Genomic DNA, 16,336 nt, shown 5'->3' with positions numbered 1-16,336 from the left:
ACTCACATTTCCCAGACATTTCAATGTAAAAACCGCCTGATGACGTTGAGCCCTACTGCCAGCATAGTAAGGAGGTGTGCAGGATCCCTTCTGCGCAGTTAGAAAGCTTGTGGCATGACCAGACAGGCTTTGGGTGCAGGTGGAAGACCGAGAGGAGGTTGAGGAGGCAGAAGCAGTGGAGGAAAAATGACATAAAGAGGATTGACGCACAACTCGTGGGGACGGCAAGACTTGGACAGCAGCCCCTTGTCCTGCTGTCACCATAGTTACCCAGTGCCCAGTCAGCGACATGTAACGCCCCTGTCCATGCCTACTCGTCCAAGTGTCTGTGGTGAAATGCACCCTGTCACACACAGAGTTTCTCAAAGAAGCGGTGATGTTGTGTGCGACATGCTGGTGGAGCGCAGGCACACCTTTCTTTGAGAAGTAGTGCCGACTGGGCATCTGGTACTGGGGCACTGCGACGGACATAAGGTCTCGAAAATCCTCTGTGTCCACCAGGCGGAAAGGCAGCATTTCTGTAGCCAAGAGCTTGCAGATGGTGAAATTCAACCTCTTAGCTTTCTCATGGCTAGGAGGAAATGGTCTTTTACTTGTCCACATCTGAGGGACCGAGGGCTGGCTATTGTGCTTAGACGGGGTTGATAAGGGTGTCCCCGGCAAACTGCCGGTCTGTGAGGAAGATGCAGGCGGACATGTTAGGTTGCCTTGATCCAAAGGTGGTGCTATCGATGTCGGACAGCGCTCAAGACCAGCTGGTGTTACCACCTCCAAAGAAAATGATGACCTGCCAATCACGCTGGCTGTTGCGGGTAAAGAGGTGGCAGGTCTGCGCCCCAAAACAGGTGTGACTGCTGTCCCCCCAGTCACAGAGGATGAAGAGGCCGCGGATGCACAAGATATGGCAGACGGTGGTTGGCCCGGCCGGCTAGACCGCATTGTAGCACACTGAGCTTCCCACTGCAACTTATGCTTCATGTCCATGTGCCGGTTCATGCATGAAGTACTCAAACTATGTATTTTTTGGCCTCTACTTAGCTTTTGCTGACAAATGTTACAGATAACACGAGTTGGGTCATCTTTATCGATCTGAAAAAATGCCCAGGCTATGCAAGGCTTAGCACCCATGCGACCTGAAGAGCCACCACGACTTGTGGTGAGAGGCAGAGTTGTGTTTGAGGATGCAGTTGTTGACGTGCTTCCAGTACTACGTCTCTGTCCAGGAAGGCGCAACCTGACCTCGTCGTCACTAGCATCTTCCTCCACCTCCTCTGCTGACCTCATCTCTTGGCTGACTGTGGGTTGACAGTAAGTGGGATCTCCGACCTCATCATCATCACCCTGTGCGTTATCACACCCGTCGTCCTCAGAGCCAACCTGTTCCTGCCCTGACAAAAAACTAAAGTTGTCGCTCCAATCAGGTATTTGAGTCTTATCATCGTCTTCCTCATTGTCTCCACCAACAGGAGTTACAGTTTGGGAATGAGGGTCTACATTATGGTCAGAACCTTCTGCGTCTGGTCCTGGATCCGACTCATAAAGATTCTGGGCATCAGTGCAGATCATTTCCTCGTCTGGATTCACAGAAGCGCTGGAGTCGACCTCTGATTCCCAGGCTATAGTATGAGTAAACAGCTCTGCAGACTCAACCATCTGTTCTACCTCATACTCAGACGGGCAGCTGGAGATTTGGGAGCTGTGAGGAAGCAAGTGCGATTTGGGTGACACCTTTGAGGACTGGAGTATTTGTGATGTTGAAGTTGATGTGGAGGAGAGCCCACTTAAAGGAGCACTTGATATCCGTTGAAGCACCTGCTGTTTTTGTGCCTCATCTGGAATTTGTAGCGATTGGCGTGGCCGTAAGAAAGGGATCTTATCACATTGTCCGCTAAAAGAAGTAGACATTTTAGTTTGGCTGGAAGATGGTCTTTCTTCTGCACCTACCCCATGGACACAACCTTTTTTCCCCTTCCCAACACGCCTATTCCCCTTTCCACCAGCAGCAGGCCTTTTTCCACTCATTTTGGTGGTTAACTAATTCACAACTCTGGAGTTGTTTGCACAAAAAAACAATGGATGGTAACCGAGCAGAGCTGAGTGGCCAAACTGTGGTATTAGGCCAAAACTATTGGCTGGGTTAGATGCAGAAAAAAAATATTTTTAATTTGCAACCTGATGGAGGTCAGTATAGATGGACTAATAGATCAAGTCCCACACACCGCTAGAAGCCCAAATATTTTTTCAGAGCTAGATGCAGAAAATTTTTTTATTCAATTTGCAACCTGATGGAGGTCAGTATAGATGGACTAATAGACCAAGTCCCACACACTGCTAGAAGCCCAAATATTTTTTCAGAGCTAGATGCAGAAAAAAATTATTTTTAATTTGCAACCTGATGGAGGTCAGTATAGATGGACTAATAGACCAAGTCCCACACACCGCTAGAAGCCCAAATATTTTTTCAGAGCTAGATGCAGAAAATTTTTTTATTCAATTTGCAACCTGATGGAGGTCAGTATAGATGGACTAATAGACCAAGTCCCACACACTGCTAGAAGCCCAAATATTTTTTCAGAGCTAGATGCAGAAAAAAATTATTTTTAATTTGCAACCTGATGGAGGTCAGTATAGATGGACTAATAGAACAAGTCCCACACGCTGCTAGAAGCCCAAATATTTTTTCAGAGATAAATGAAGAAAAAAAATATTTTTAATTTGCAACCTGATGGAGGTCAGTATAGATGGACTAATAGACCAAGTCCCACACACCGCTAGAAGCCCAAATATTTTTTCAGAGCTAGATGCAGAAAATTTTTTTATTCAATTTGCAACCTGATGGAGGTCAGTATAGATGGACTAATAGACCAAGTCCCACACACTGCTAGAAGCCCAAATATTTTTTCAGAGCTAGATGCAGAAAAAAATTATTTTTAATTTGCAACCTGATGGAGGTCAGTATAGATGGACTAATAGAACAAGTCCCACACGCTGCTAGAAGCCGAAATATTTTTTCAGAGATAAATGAAGAAAAAAATTATTTTTAATTTGCAACCTGATGGAGGTCAGTATAGATGGACTAATAGACCAAGTCCCACACACTGCTAGAAGCCCAAATATTTTTTCAGAGCTAGATGCAGAAAAAATTATTTTTAATTTGCAACCTGATGGAGGTCAGTATAGATGGACTAATAGACCAAGTCCCACACACCGCTAGAAGCCCAAATATTTTTTCAGAGCTAGATGCAGAAATTTTTTTTATTCAATTTGCAACCTGATGGAGGTCAGTATAGATGGACTAATAGACCAAGTCCCACACACTGCTAGAAGCCCAAATATTTTTTCAGAGCTAGATGCAGAAAAAAATTATTTTTAATTTGCAACCTGATGGAGGTCAGTATAGATGGACTAATAGAACAAGTCCCACACGCTGCTAGAAGCCCAAATATTTTTTCAGAGATAAATGAAGAAAAAAATTATTTTTAATTTGCAACCTGATGGAGGTCAGTATAGATGGACTAATAGAACAAGTCCCACACGCTGCTAGAAGCCCAAATATTTTTTCAGAGATAAATGAAGAAAAAAATTATTTTTAATTTGCAACCTGATGGAGGTCAGTATAGATGGACTAATAGACCAAGTTCCACACACTGCTAGAAGCCCAAATATTTTTTCAGAGCTAGATGCAGAAAAAAATTATTTTTAATTTGCAACCTGATGGAGGTCAGTATAGATGGACTAATAGACCAAGTCCCACACACCGCTAGAAGCCCAAATATTTTTTCAGAGCTAGATGCAGAAAAAAATTATATTCAATTTGCAACCTGCTGGAGGTCAGTATAGAAGGACTAATAGAACAAGTCCCACACACTGCTAGAAGCCCAAATATTTTTTCAGAGCTAAATGAAGAAAAAAATTATTTTTAATTTGCAACCTGATGGAGGTCAGTATAGATGGACTAATAGACCAAGTCCCACACACTGCTAGAAGCCCAAATATTTTTTCAGAGCTAGATGCAGAAAAAAATTATATTCAGTTTGCAACCTGATGGAGGTCAGTATAGATGGACTAATAGAATGATGCTATGCCCAAAAGATTTTACTTCACTAGGTGCAGTAAAAAAATTGGTATTCTATACACAGGTGGTATATCTTGCAACACAGATAGGCTACTCCACTGACTAACACACTCTGCAATAGGCCAAAAAGGATTAGCTTTGCTAGATTCAGCCAAATGCTGTGAAAAAAACTTGCACAGCACTGGCACAGACCTGCCTGGCAAAAACTGATAGGAACTGATGTAACCTAGTCCTGAAAAGGACTCCAATTACAATTAGTCTTTACTCCCACAATCTATCTATTTAAGAGCACAGACCTGCCTGATAAAAGTCGTAGGAAATGCTGTAACCTAGTCCTTAAAAGGACTGCAATCACAACTATTCCCTACTCCCAAGCTATCTGTATATTTGTGCGAAAATTGGCTTGAAATTAACAAGGTATAGCGCACACAGCAACAGCGGTGCCGTCTAACACGCAGCTGCAGCAGTGAGAAAATGGTGGCGACGGGGAAAATGGCTTGGTCTTATAGGGCAAGGACATGTGACATACACTGCCAATGACACATGCCCTTGCTTGTGTGAAAAAAAGCACTTCGCTCCGTGTGTGCGCTGCTGATAGGGTGACAGATTGCACCTCCCCACTGCAAATGCGGGAAAGAGAAAAAAAAATGGAGATCTTCATTGTTCCTGCAGAGATCCATCCCCTGCCCCTCCCCCCGCCCCGCTGTACACTCAAACTGCGTATTAACATTAATTTTCATCATTACTGAGAAAAAATCCAGTTATGATTTTGGTGCACGAACAGTTATCGAACATAACCTCGAACAGCCGAATTTTTCTCAAATTGTTCGTGTTCGCCGATCGGCTCGAACACCGCCCAAAACAGCTCGAATTTGAGATTGGCGAACAGTTCGAGTAGAACAACGCTCATCTCTAATAACCTGGTCTGCTTTGGTGTGAATAATCCACTGGCCACACTGAATGCCCTATCTGACATGACACTGGAAATGGGACAATACACCCATAGAAAACTGGCCAGTTCTTTCCACTGGTTCAGTTTGTGACCTAAAAATCCATGGGATATGGGCTCAGGTTATCTGCACGAGAAAGCACACAGTCTATATACGATTGAACCTAGCTGTTCAGCTGTTGCATCAGTGTTTGTTGGAGTGCACCAAGTTGGCACATTGGCAGACAAAAGATCTTGTCCATGGTACCAAATATTGATGCCGCTTGCTGCCTTGACTACTTATTGTGACCCTAACACACAAGCAGGGGAATTTTGTGTCTGCATGGATCACAGAGGGATCTTCTGATCAGTCAAGTGGATGGTAGGCAATCACTCTGCAAAAGCTTCAAAAATCAGGTAACAGAGGTTATTCTAGTAATAAGCCCATTTGGATTTCCTTTCAGAAACTGTAAAAAGTTTCCCATTTTTCTTTTAAAGCAAAGGTCTACAAGCAGGACTGTCCCCCAAAGGCATTGCAGCATATACCTTGCAGCACAATCAAGGGGTCCTGGGATGTATGGTCTCTAAAGTAGAGAATGAAATCAGGTATTTAGAAAATAAAATAAATAAAAAAAGACCTTTTATATTAAAGGTGAACAATAAAAACACAGCAACAGGCCTTTACAAAATAGTACGGAACTAGAAAATCTAAACCAAGTTCCAAAACCAAGCACCTTCAACTGGATTTAGGTGGCATGTGTATGCATCTAATGTTAGAATTAGTGATGATCGAGCACTAAAATGCTCGGGTACTTGTTGCTCGGGTTGAGCATATTGGAATACTCGGGTGCACGACCCGAGTAACGAGCCCGATGTAAGTCTATGGGAAACTCGAGCATGTTTCAGGTGGCTCCCCCCGGCGGTCTGCAGAGGGCCTAAAAATTGCCCAAATCGATGGGAACAGTGCTCAAATGACATGGGAACAGCATGGGGAAGACCCCTGGAAGCATCTCTGACTCCCAGATCACTGCTGTCAACAACGTTGTCAGAGTATTACGCCACTTTTACAGACTCACAATAAAACATACAAAAACGAAACCAAAATGGATTTTCCTGGGAAATATGTTAAGGAACATCCATTCCAGGGTAATGACTTGTATATAAGGCAAAATAAATAACCAAAAACAAAAATACTCCTCCACACCTAGGGCTATGTTCACATGTAACATTTTTGATGCGTTTTTGCTCTTTTGCATTGCTTTCAACCAAGACAAATGCATTCACCAGGAAATGTCATTTTAACATTTTACAACCCTATCTGGCCATGTGGTGTGTGACACTTCATCAGACACATGCATACAGTGCTGAAAAGACATGGGAAGAGCGTGTGGAAGACCTCTGGAAGCATCTTTGACTCCCAGGTCACTGCCTAAAAGTGTGCCCATCGTAAGTGATCCTTGGCGCATGCGAAGATGCCTCCCGCCATGCACCTTTCGTTGCAGACTTGCAACAATCACCATCCACATCCTTGTCCCAGTGCAGCGTTCAGTTGTTACCAACCCCATTCCTTGGAATGCAAGTGCAAGTATGCAGCCAGCCACCCACCAACCCACAGGCTGCAATACTATAATGCCAAATTTTTGACAGCTGCTTGCACTTGAAATGTGGCCTTTTATTCTCGTGGAGGCGGAAGCTTTTCACAACCTCATGCCGGCGACGGCCGGGTGTCCATACTCGGTCCCCAGCCGCCACTATATCTCCCGGTATCGTCTCCGCCTTCCACAAGCACGGGTTCCACAACATTACCCGTGCTCTCCCCAGTGCACTTACTGGGAAGAACCGCCTAACCACAAACACGTGGACAGGTGAATGTGGCCAGGGATGGTACGGAGCCAGTCCACAGCCTTTTTTTGTTGAGTTATACTTCACCACAGCTATATTCTTTAGCTTGGTGAAAGGACTTGGGAAACCATATCTACCCAGCTGTCACTTCTCCCAGCTAGTTGCAGAAGCAATGGCAGCCCGTCCAACATCAACTCGCACTTCTCGGTGGTGCTTTGACACACAAACATCTTTCTTTGCGCATTTAATTTCGTGACTACAGAGTTGGGCAATGGCCTGATCTGCAATGCGGTTTGAGAAATAACATGCATAAGCACTTCCGATCCAAATTAAAGAAACAGCCATAGAGTGTCCTTCCCCCACACTTTTCTTAGCCAGGGCTGTTTCTCAGCAGGCTTGGACGGACCCACCAGAAAACCGGAGACTCCTCCGGTGGGCCCTGGCTTCTCCTTCAGGAGAGTTCATAGTGCCGAGGTGAGGCCATGATAATGATAGAGGCCACCATCTGCTTAATTTTCTGTTACTTGGAATGCAAGCGCCAGCCACCCACCCACACTCTGCAATACTAAACTGCCAGATTTCTGGGCAGATGCTTCCACCTGAAATGTGGTCTTTAAGGCTCGTGGAGGCGGAAGCTTTTCACAACCTCATGCCTCATGCCTCTTGTCCATACTCGGTCCCCCGCCGTCACTATTTCTCCCGGTGTTGTTTCCGCCTTCTACAAGCGCTGGTCCCTTGCCTCCTACCAGCCTGGAATATTTCCAGTAAACTATGGTACGATGCCATGGTATTAGCACTGCAACCAGTAACAGTAGCGAAGCCATCCCCAATTTCCTTCTCAGGAATTTTATTTGGTAGACTGAGTGGCTGACCAAATACATTAGTTTCTCACAAAGGAGCTGAAGATAGAGTGGCAGTAGGTGCAAGTTTCTCCAGCTTGTTAGATATTAGAGGGTGAACGGCAGCACATTGGATCAGTGGTTAGCACTGAAGCCTTGCAGCGCTGGGATCCTGGGTTCAAATCCCAGCTAGGACAAGATCTGCAAGGACTTTGTATGTTCTCCCTATGTTTGCGTGGGTTTCCACCTCAGTAAAAAAGCAGCCATAGAGTGTCTGGGAACCTTCCCACACTTTTCTTAGCCAGGACTGCTTCTCGGCAGGGTTGGACGGTCCCACCAGAGAATCATCCTAAGCATTAAGCATGTTATCTTCAGCACAGCCTGTTGCCGCTTGGCCAAGGCAGTGCTGCAGTGCTTTCAGCTTGTGACTTATGTGGTCATTTCGGAGATGGAGGAGGAGGTGCAGGAGCTGAACAATTTGATTACATTGAGGTTACATTGGCGACTCTGTTTTTATACTAAAGAAATATCCTACTGTTTTGTTTTTTTTACGTTATTTTTTTAAGGCAAATGCATTCACCGGGAAATGTCATTTTAACATTTTAGAATCTTATCTGACACATAGAGCAGGGCCACACATAGAGCAGGGCCACAGTAACAAGTATGACATGTTCCCATTAGAAAGGAGAGAGTCTGCTATACAGTTATAGGGTATGCAGTGAGTCCAACGGCTGACCAAATTTAGGAAAAACCCCACTAAGATTTTAAAGACACATAAAGCAGGGCCACAGTAACAAGTACGACATGTTTCCATTAGAAAGGAGAGGGTCTGCTATACAGTTATAGGGTATGCAATGAGTCCAACGGCTGACCAAATTTAGGAAAAACCCCACTAACAAATTAAAGACACATAGAGCAGGGCCTCAGTAACGACAAATTTCCATTAGAAAGGAGAGAGACTGCTATACAGTTATAGTGTATGCAGTGAGTCCAACGGCTGACCAAATTTAGGAAAAACCCCACTAACAATTTAAAGAGACATAGAGCAGGGCCACAGTAACGACAAATTCCTATTAGAAAGGAGAGAGTCTTCCATATTGTTGGCCTATGCAGTGAATGCAAGGGTTGCCAAAAATTTGGAGGCACTCCAATGCCCCTTGGAAGAGACATGGAGGAGTGCCTCATAAAAAAATGTTCCCATTAGAAAGGAGCGGGTCTCCTATACTTGTAATGCCCATGCACTAAGTGTATGGGCCGACAAACATTTACCCCTGGGGGGTATACATGAACATAGTGTATAAAAAAAAATTTTTATGGGCATCATAAACACCCTTTAAAAAAATGATGTGGGTGTTGCACCGCGGACCACGGTCACCCTGGTGATATAGTGGTGGAGGATGAGAAGAAGGAGGAGGACAAGAGCAAATAGCCAAAATCAGGAAGCGTATACCCATGTCTGGGTATGAAAAGGTGCATGGGAATACACCTCCCAAGAAAAGACACTGGATTTGAGTTTATGCTACGCTGCTATCATTCGGTGGTGTTGAGAAGTCTGGCCCAATCCAGCCCTTGTTCATTTTTATAAGAGTCAGCCTGTCAGCATTTTCAGTTGACAGGCGGATGCTCTTATGAGTTATAATTCGACCAGCGGCACTAAAAACCAGCTCTGATAAAACGCTCATGGCAGGGCAGGCCAGGAGCTCCAAGGCATAGAGAGTCAGTCCATTCCACGTATCCAGCTTGGATACCCAATAATTATAAGGCACAGAGGAATCACGGAGGACGTTGGTATGGTCGGCAAGGTACTCCCTCAGCATCTTCCCAAACTTTGCACTCCTTGTGAGATTACCCTGCGCCTCAGGGCCTGTGCGATGGGAGGGTCTGAGAAAACTCTCCCAGAACTTTGACAGTGTTCCCCTGCCTCTGCTGGATTAAAGTTGTGTCTCTCTTGCCTTTACTCCTTGGTTGTCCAACGAAGTGTGCCCTCTGCCGCCAACGTTTTCAGATGGGAATTTTTTTAATAGTTCCGCAACAAGGGCCTTCAGGTACAGCCCCATTTTTGTAGACCTGTCCGCCTCACGAATAAGAGATATAAAGTTCTCCTTGTACCATGGGTCTAGAAGTGTCATCAACCAGAAATAACTGTCACCCAAAATTTTGGGAATGCAAGGGTCATGGGAAAGGCAGCGTAACATAAACTCAGCCTTGCGTGCCAGACTACTAACAGGCAAGACTTCTGTGTCCTCACCAAGAGGATGACTGACCATGCTCTCCTCCTCCTCCTCTATGTCCTCTGCCCATCCACGCTGAACAGACGGTATGACAGCTGTGCAGGTAGTACTGTCTATAGCGAATGAAAGTAGCTCCTGTTCTTCCTCCTCCTCCTCTTCCTCATTGTCTCCCAATCCACATTGGGATGAGATGAGGCTGGGCTGTGTGTAATCACCCTGTATGGTTCCTTGCTTCATCTCATCATGCTCTGCCTGCAATGCATCCTTTTTGATTGTGAGCAGAGAGCATTTCAGAAGACAGAGAAGCGGGATGGTGACGCTAATTATGGTGTCATCGCCGCTCACCATCTTGGTGGAGTCCTCAAAGTTTTGGAGGATGATACATATGTCTGACATCCATGTCCACTCCTGAGGTCTTATGTGTGGAGTCTGAACTGAATACCGGCTTTGTTGATGCTGGTACTCAATAACTGCCCACTTCTGCTCACAAATCCTTCCCAACATCTGCAGTGTAGAGTTCCAAAGTGTGGGGACATCACACACCAGTCTGTGAGCCAGAAGCTGCAAACGCTGCTGAAACACGTCAAGGGCGGCGGAAGCTGTAGCTGACTTTCTAAAATGGGCACACAGGTGGCATACTTTAACAAGCAGATCCGGCAGCTCCGGGTAGGATTTGAGAAACTGCTGAATCACAAGGTTAAGCACATGGGCCAGGCATGGTACGTGTGTGAGCTCGCCTCCCCTCAGAGCCGCCACCAGGTTCCGGCTATTGTCACACACGACCATGCCTGGCTGTAGGTTCAGCGGTGTGAGCCACAGATCTGCCTGCTCTTTCAGAGCTGTCCACAGCTCTTCAGCATTGTGCAGTTTGTCACCTAAGTGTTATGATCTGCTACAAGCACTAAGGAAAGACAGGAGATCTGTCCCTACAATAGAACTAAACTGGATCCCTACGATGTAACGGGGAACCTGATCCTGCGATCAGACCCGCTAAAGTCCTCAGCTAGTCTGTACAAAGACCTATAGATGCAAGGGAGGGATCCCTACAAGAACTAGGGACTGGGATAAAGTTGGACACCTCCTAGCAGAAATTGTAGCAGTCAAAGACAAACACACAATAAAGAACATAGAGGTCCGAAGACCTAGCAAAACTAACAGAGAACGGTAACAGAGCACCAAGCTAGCTCAAGAGTAGTAAATACAATGAAGTCCAGCAAGGCCAGGAGGGCGGAGCCAGATTAAATAGGCAAAAATGGTCATGTGACCAGCAAACTAGAAAAAACCTAACAGGAGAGTTCTAACAGTACCCCCTCTTCTAAGAGGATCCTCTGGATCCCCTAGGACCGGGCTTATCAGGAAACCTCCTGTGAAATGCTCTGACAAGTCTGGAAGCAGAAACATCATCCGCCCTCACCCATGAGTTATCCTCGGGTCCGAAACCCTTCCAAGCAACGAGATACTGCAAACTCCCTCTATACCGTCTAGAATTTAGGATGTGGGAAATTTCATATTCCCCGTCCTCCACCACCGGAGGAACAGTGGCAGAGGCGTCACCAACCGACACATCAGCTTTTTTCAACAGAGAAACATGAAACACCGGATTAATCTTCCAGGAGGTAGGAACCTCCAACCTAACAGCAGATTGGTTAACTATCTGAAGCACCATAAAGGGCCCTACAAACTTGGGACCCAATTTTTTCGAAGGAATCCTCAATCGCAGATTCTTAGAGGACAACCAAACCATGTCACCAATAGCAAACGAAACCTCTTGCCGTTTCCTATCAAAGTACCTCTTAGATTTTTTGTTAGCCTCCTGAAGATTATCACGCACATCCGTCCAAACTCTCTCCAAATCACCGGAAAACTCTCCTCCTCCGGCACAGCCGATACCAATTTGGAGAATGACCCAAAAGACGGATGTCTCCCAGTACAACAAAAAAAAGGCGAACACCCAGCAGAAGAGGATGTATGGTTGTTAAGAGCAAATTTAGCAAGTGCCAGAAACTCAGACCACCCCTCTTGATTGTCTGCCACAAAGCAACGCAAGAACTGTTCAACATCCTGGTTCTTTCTTTCTGTCTGGCCATTAGACTCAGGATGATATCCGGATGAAAAAGACAAATGAACTCCCAACCTGTCACAAAAGGCACGCCAAAAATGAGCCACGAACTGAGGTCCCCTATCAGAAACAATGTCAGTAGGAACGCCATGTAGTCTGACAATTTCCTTGACAAAGGCCTTAGCGAGTGTCTTAGCGCAAGGCAGTTTGATGAAGGGAACCAAGTGACACATCTTGCTAAAACGGTCCACGACCACCCAGGTGACCGTGAAACCCTCAGAGGGGGGAAGGTCAGTAATAAAGTCCATAGCCAGATGTGTCCAAGGTGCACTAGGAACCTCCAGAGGGCAAAGCAACCCCGCAGCAGGGGTATGTGAAGACTTAGATCTAGCACACACAGTACATTGACGCACCCACTTAATGACTTCCTTCTGCCATCCAGGCCACCAAAAACTACGACCCACAAGTCTCTTGGTCTCAGAAATTCCTGGATGACCTGCCAACCGAGACTCATGACACTCAACAAACAAATCTCTCCTAAAGGTCCTAGGCACAAACAACCTCCCATGGGGAGTGTTAGATGGGGCATTCTCCTGAGCTTTAAGAATCTCATCCTCCAAAACGGAGTCCAAAGCAGCAATCACAACACCTTCTTGTAAAATGCTCTCCTCCTCCTCCTCAGCACTGACCATGGGAGAAAAGCTGCGAGACAAAACATCCGCTTTAACATTCTTGGTACCCGGGATGTAAGTAACGGAAAAATTAAACCGCGAGAAAAAAAGTGCCCACCTAGCCTGACGGGCATTCAAGCGCTTGGCAGCATCAAGATAGATCAGATTTTTATGATCAGTGAAAACCTGAATGGGAAATTCAGCACCTTCCAAGAGATGACGCCAGTGTTCAAATGCGAGTTTAATAGCCAGCAATTCCCGATTACCAATATCGTAATTAAGTTCAGTCTCAGAAAATTTTTTTGAAAAGAAGGCACAGGGATGTACTCCATTCTTGCTTTCCTGAGACAACACCGCACCAACCCCCACAGAAGAAGCATCAACCTCAACCAAAAACGGCTTAGTCACATCAGGCTGCATAAGGATGGGAGCAGAGGTGAACCTCTCCTTTAGAAACACAAAAGCTTCAATGGCCTCAGAAGTCCACTGAACCGCATTAGCACCTTTCCTAGTGAGATCGGTCAGCAGTTTGACAATAATAGAAAAAATTTTTATGAATTTTCTGTAATAATTGGCGAAACCCAAAAACCTCTGTATCGATTTCAAACCAATAGGCCTAGGCCATTCCTGCACAGCTTGAACTTTAACCGGGTCCATCTCAAAACTTTCACTGGAGATAATGTAACCCAAAAAACTAATTCTCTGTACACCGAACTCACATTTCTCTAGCTTAGCAAAAAGCGAATTGTCAATTAATAACTGTAATACCTCACGTACGCTCCGCCAATGAGACTCCAGATCAGGCGAATAAATCAGAATGTCATCCAAATACACAACCACATTTTTGCCGATCAAAGGTCTAAGGATGTCATTAATAAGATTCTGAAAAAATGCTGGAGCATTGGTAAGACCAAAAGGCATAACCAGGTTCTCAAAATGACCCACAGGAGTGTTAAAAGCAGTTTTCCATTCATCATCCTCCTTCATGCGCAACAAATTGTATGCCCCCCGGAGATCAATTTTAGAGAACCACTTGGCCCCCACTAACTGGTTAAACAAATCAGGAATCAATGGCAGTGGGTAAGGATTGCATACAGTAATTTTATTAATCTCACGAAAGTCCAGACAAGGACGTAAACCGCCGTCCTTTTTTTTAACAAAAAAAAATCCAACAGCCACAGGAGACTTGGAAGGCCTAATGTGACCGGCGGCCAAGCTTGTCAGTATGTATTCCTCCAAAGCCTTTCTCTCAGGAATAGTAAGATTAAATAAACGACTTTTAGGAAGAGTCGCTCCAGGGACAAATTCAATGGTACAATCATAGTCTCTATGGGGAGGCAAAATTTGTGACTCCTCCTCAGAAAAAACTCTCCAAAAATCCTGAATAGGTACAGGTAATTCCCCTTTTTCCACCGCAGCAATACGTCCGTTACAACACTTGTCATAACATTTAGGGCTCCAGGACTTAATTTCATTGGTAGACCAATCCAGTACAGGATTATGCAATTTTAACCAGGGCAACCCCAATATTACTGGAGAAGGCAAATTATTCAATACTACCAAATCCAAATTCTCTTGATGAACACCATTAATAGTGAGGGGAAACTCACAGACCTTGTGAGTAACACTCTTCAAGGGAGAGCCATCAACAGAAACCACAGCAATAGGGGATGACAAAGGTTTGGGTTTTAATGTAAGTTTTTCCAAGAATCCCCCATCAATCACATTCAGAGTAGAACCACAATCCACAAATACCTGAAATTCAATTAATTCATCCTGAGCAGCAGTAGTAGCAGATAGGAATACTCCCTTTGTATTTAAACAGGCAATATGGGCGTAACTGACCATTTTTTTTTCTTTGTTCATACGAAGCACACAGTTCTTAATAAAATGACCAGAATTTCCGCAATAGAAGCACAAACCTTCAGAAAGCCTGCGGTCTTTTTCCTGAGAGCGTGGTGCCATCGCCCCAATCTCCATCGGCTCTTCTTTGTCAGCACAGACCCTCTCAAGACTCGGAGCTGACATAGCAGAGGATTTGCTCTCATTAACCCTTGCACGCAGTCTCCTGTCCACCCGTATAGCTAATTGCATAGCCTCCTGCAAGTTTCCAGGTGTGGGATAAGCAATCAGCAAATCTTTAACCCTTTCACCTAGCCCCGCAAGAAACAAACTTTTCAAAGCTGAATCGTTCCACCCCACCTGAGCAGACCACCGACGGAAGTGAGAACAATACTTTTCCACATTACCTGATCCCTGTCTCAAACGTCTCAATTCAGACTCAGCAGATGAGACACGATCAGGATCATCGTACAACAAACCCAAAGCAGAAAAAAAACTATCCACTGATCTAAAGCACGGATCACTAGGTTGGAGAGAAAAAGCCCATCCCTGAGGATCCTTGCGCAAAAGTGACATTATGAACCCTATGCGCTGTGATTCATCACCAGAGGATCCGGGTCTTAAACGAAAATACAATAAACAAGCATTTTTAAAAGAAAAAAAAATCTTGTTGTTCACCAAAAAATAGATCAGGCAGACATACCTTTGGCTCTACCAAATGTGCTCCAGAACAGCTACTCACGTGTTGTTGGAGCTCGGCCACCTCCAGAGAGAGTCCCTGCAAGCGTTGAGCCAAATCTTGAACCGAGACCATGATGGAAACTGGAGGTCTTTCCTTAGAGAAATTTTTTAGGCTGGACTTACTGTTATGATCTGCTACAAGCACTAAGGAAAGACAGGAGATCTGTCCCTACAATAGAACTAAACTGGATCCCTACGATGTAACGGGGAACCTGATCCTGCGATCAGACCCGCTAAATTCCTCAGCTAGTCTGTACGAAGACCTATAGATGCAAGGGAGGGATCCCTACAAGAACTAGGGACTGGGATAAAGTTGGACACCTCCTAGCAGAAATTGTAGCAGTCAAAGACAAACACACAACAAAGAACATAGAGGTCCGAAGACCTAGCAAAACTAACAGAGAACGGTAACAGAGCACCAAGCTAGCTCAAGAGTAGTAAATACAATGAAGTCGAGCAAGGCCAGGAGGGCGGAGCCGGATTAAATAGGCAAAAATGGTCATGTGACCAGCAAACTAGAAAAAACCTAACAGGAGAGTTCTAACACTAAGCATAATAGCTTCAGCACAGCCTGTTGCTGCTTGGCCAAGGCAGTGCTGCAGTGCTTCCAGCTTGTGACTGATGTGGTCATTTCCGAGATGGAAGTTGAAGAGGAGGGGGAGGCTGAGGAGAATGAGGTGCAGGAGCTGTAGACCGTGGGGGCAACCCTGATTGACCTAAGCCCGCAATCCTTGGTGTCAGGAGAACGTGTTCCATCCCAAGGTCTGACTGGGTCCCGGCTTCCACTATGTTAACCCAGTCTGCCGTCAGCAAGATGTACCGTCCCCGCCCACAAGCACTTGTCCATGTGTCCGTGGTTAGGTGGACTTTCCCGGTAACTGCGTTGTTGAGGGCACCGCTAATGTTTTGGGACACATGCTTGTGTAATGCGGGGACAGCACACCGGGAGAAATAGTGGCAGCTGGGGACCGAGTACGGAGGGACGGCCGCCGCCACCAGGTTGCGGAATGCTTCCGTCTCCATGAGCCTAAAAGGCAACATTTCGAGTGCAAGCAGTCATGAAATGTGAGAATTTAGTAGTGTGGCCTGTGGGGTATTGACTGCTTAT

This window comes from Phyllobates terribilis, unplaced genomic scaffold (genome assembly GCF_046119375.1).
Source record: "Phyllobates terribilis strain yellow unplaced genomic scaffold, ASM4611937v1 Scaffold_11__3_contigs__length_659146591, whole genome shotgun sequence".
Lineage (NCBI taxonomy): Eukaryota > Metazoa > Chordata > Amphibia > Anura > Dendrobatidae > Phyllobates > Phyllobates terribilis.
The sequence above is the reverse complement of the archived record's forward strand: the minus strand, read 5'-3'. Positions refer to the sequence as shown.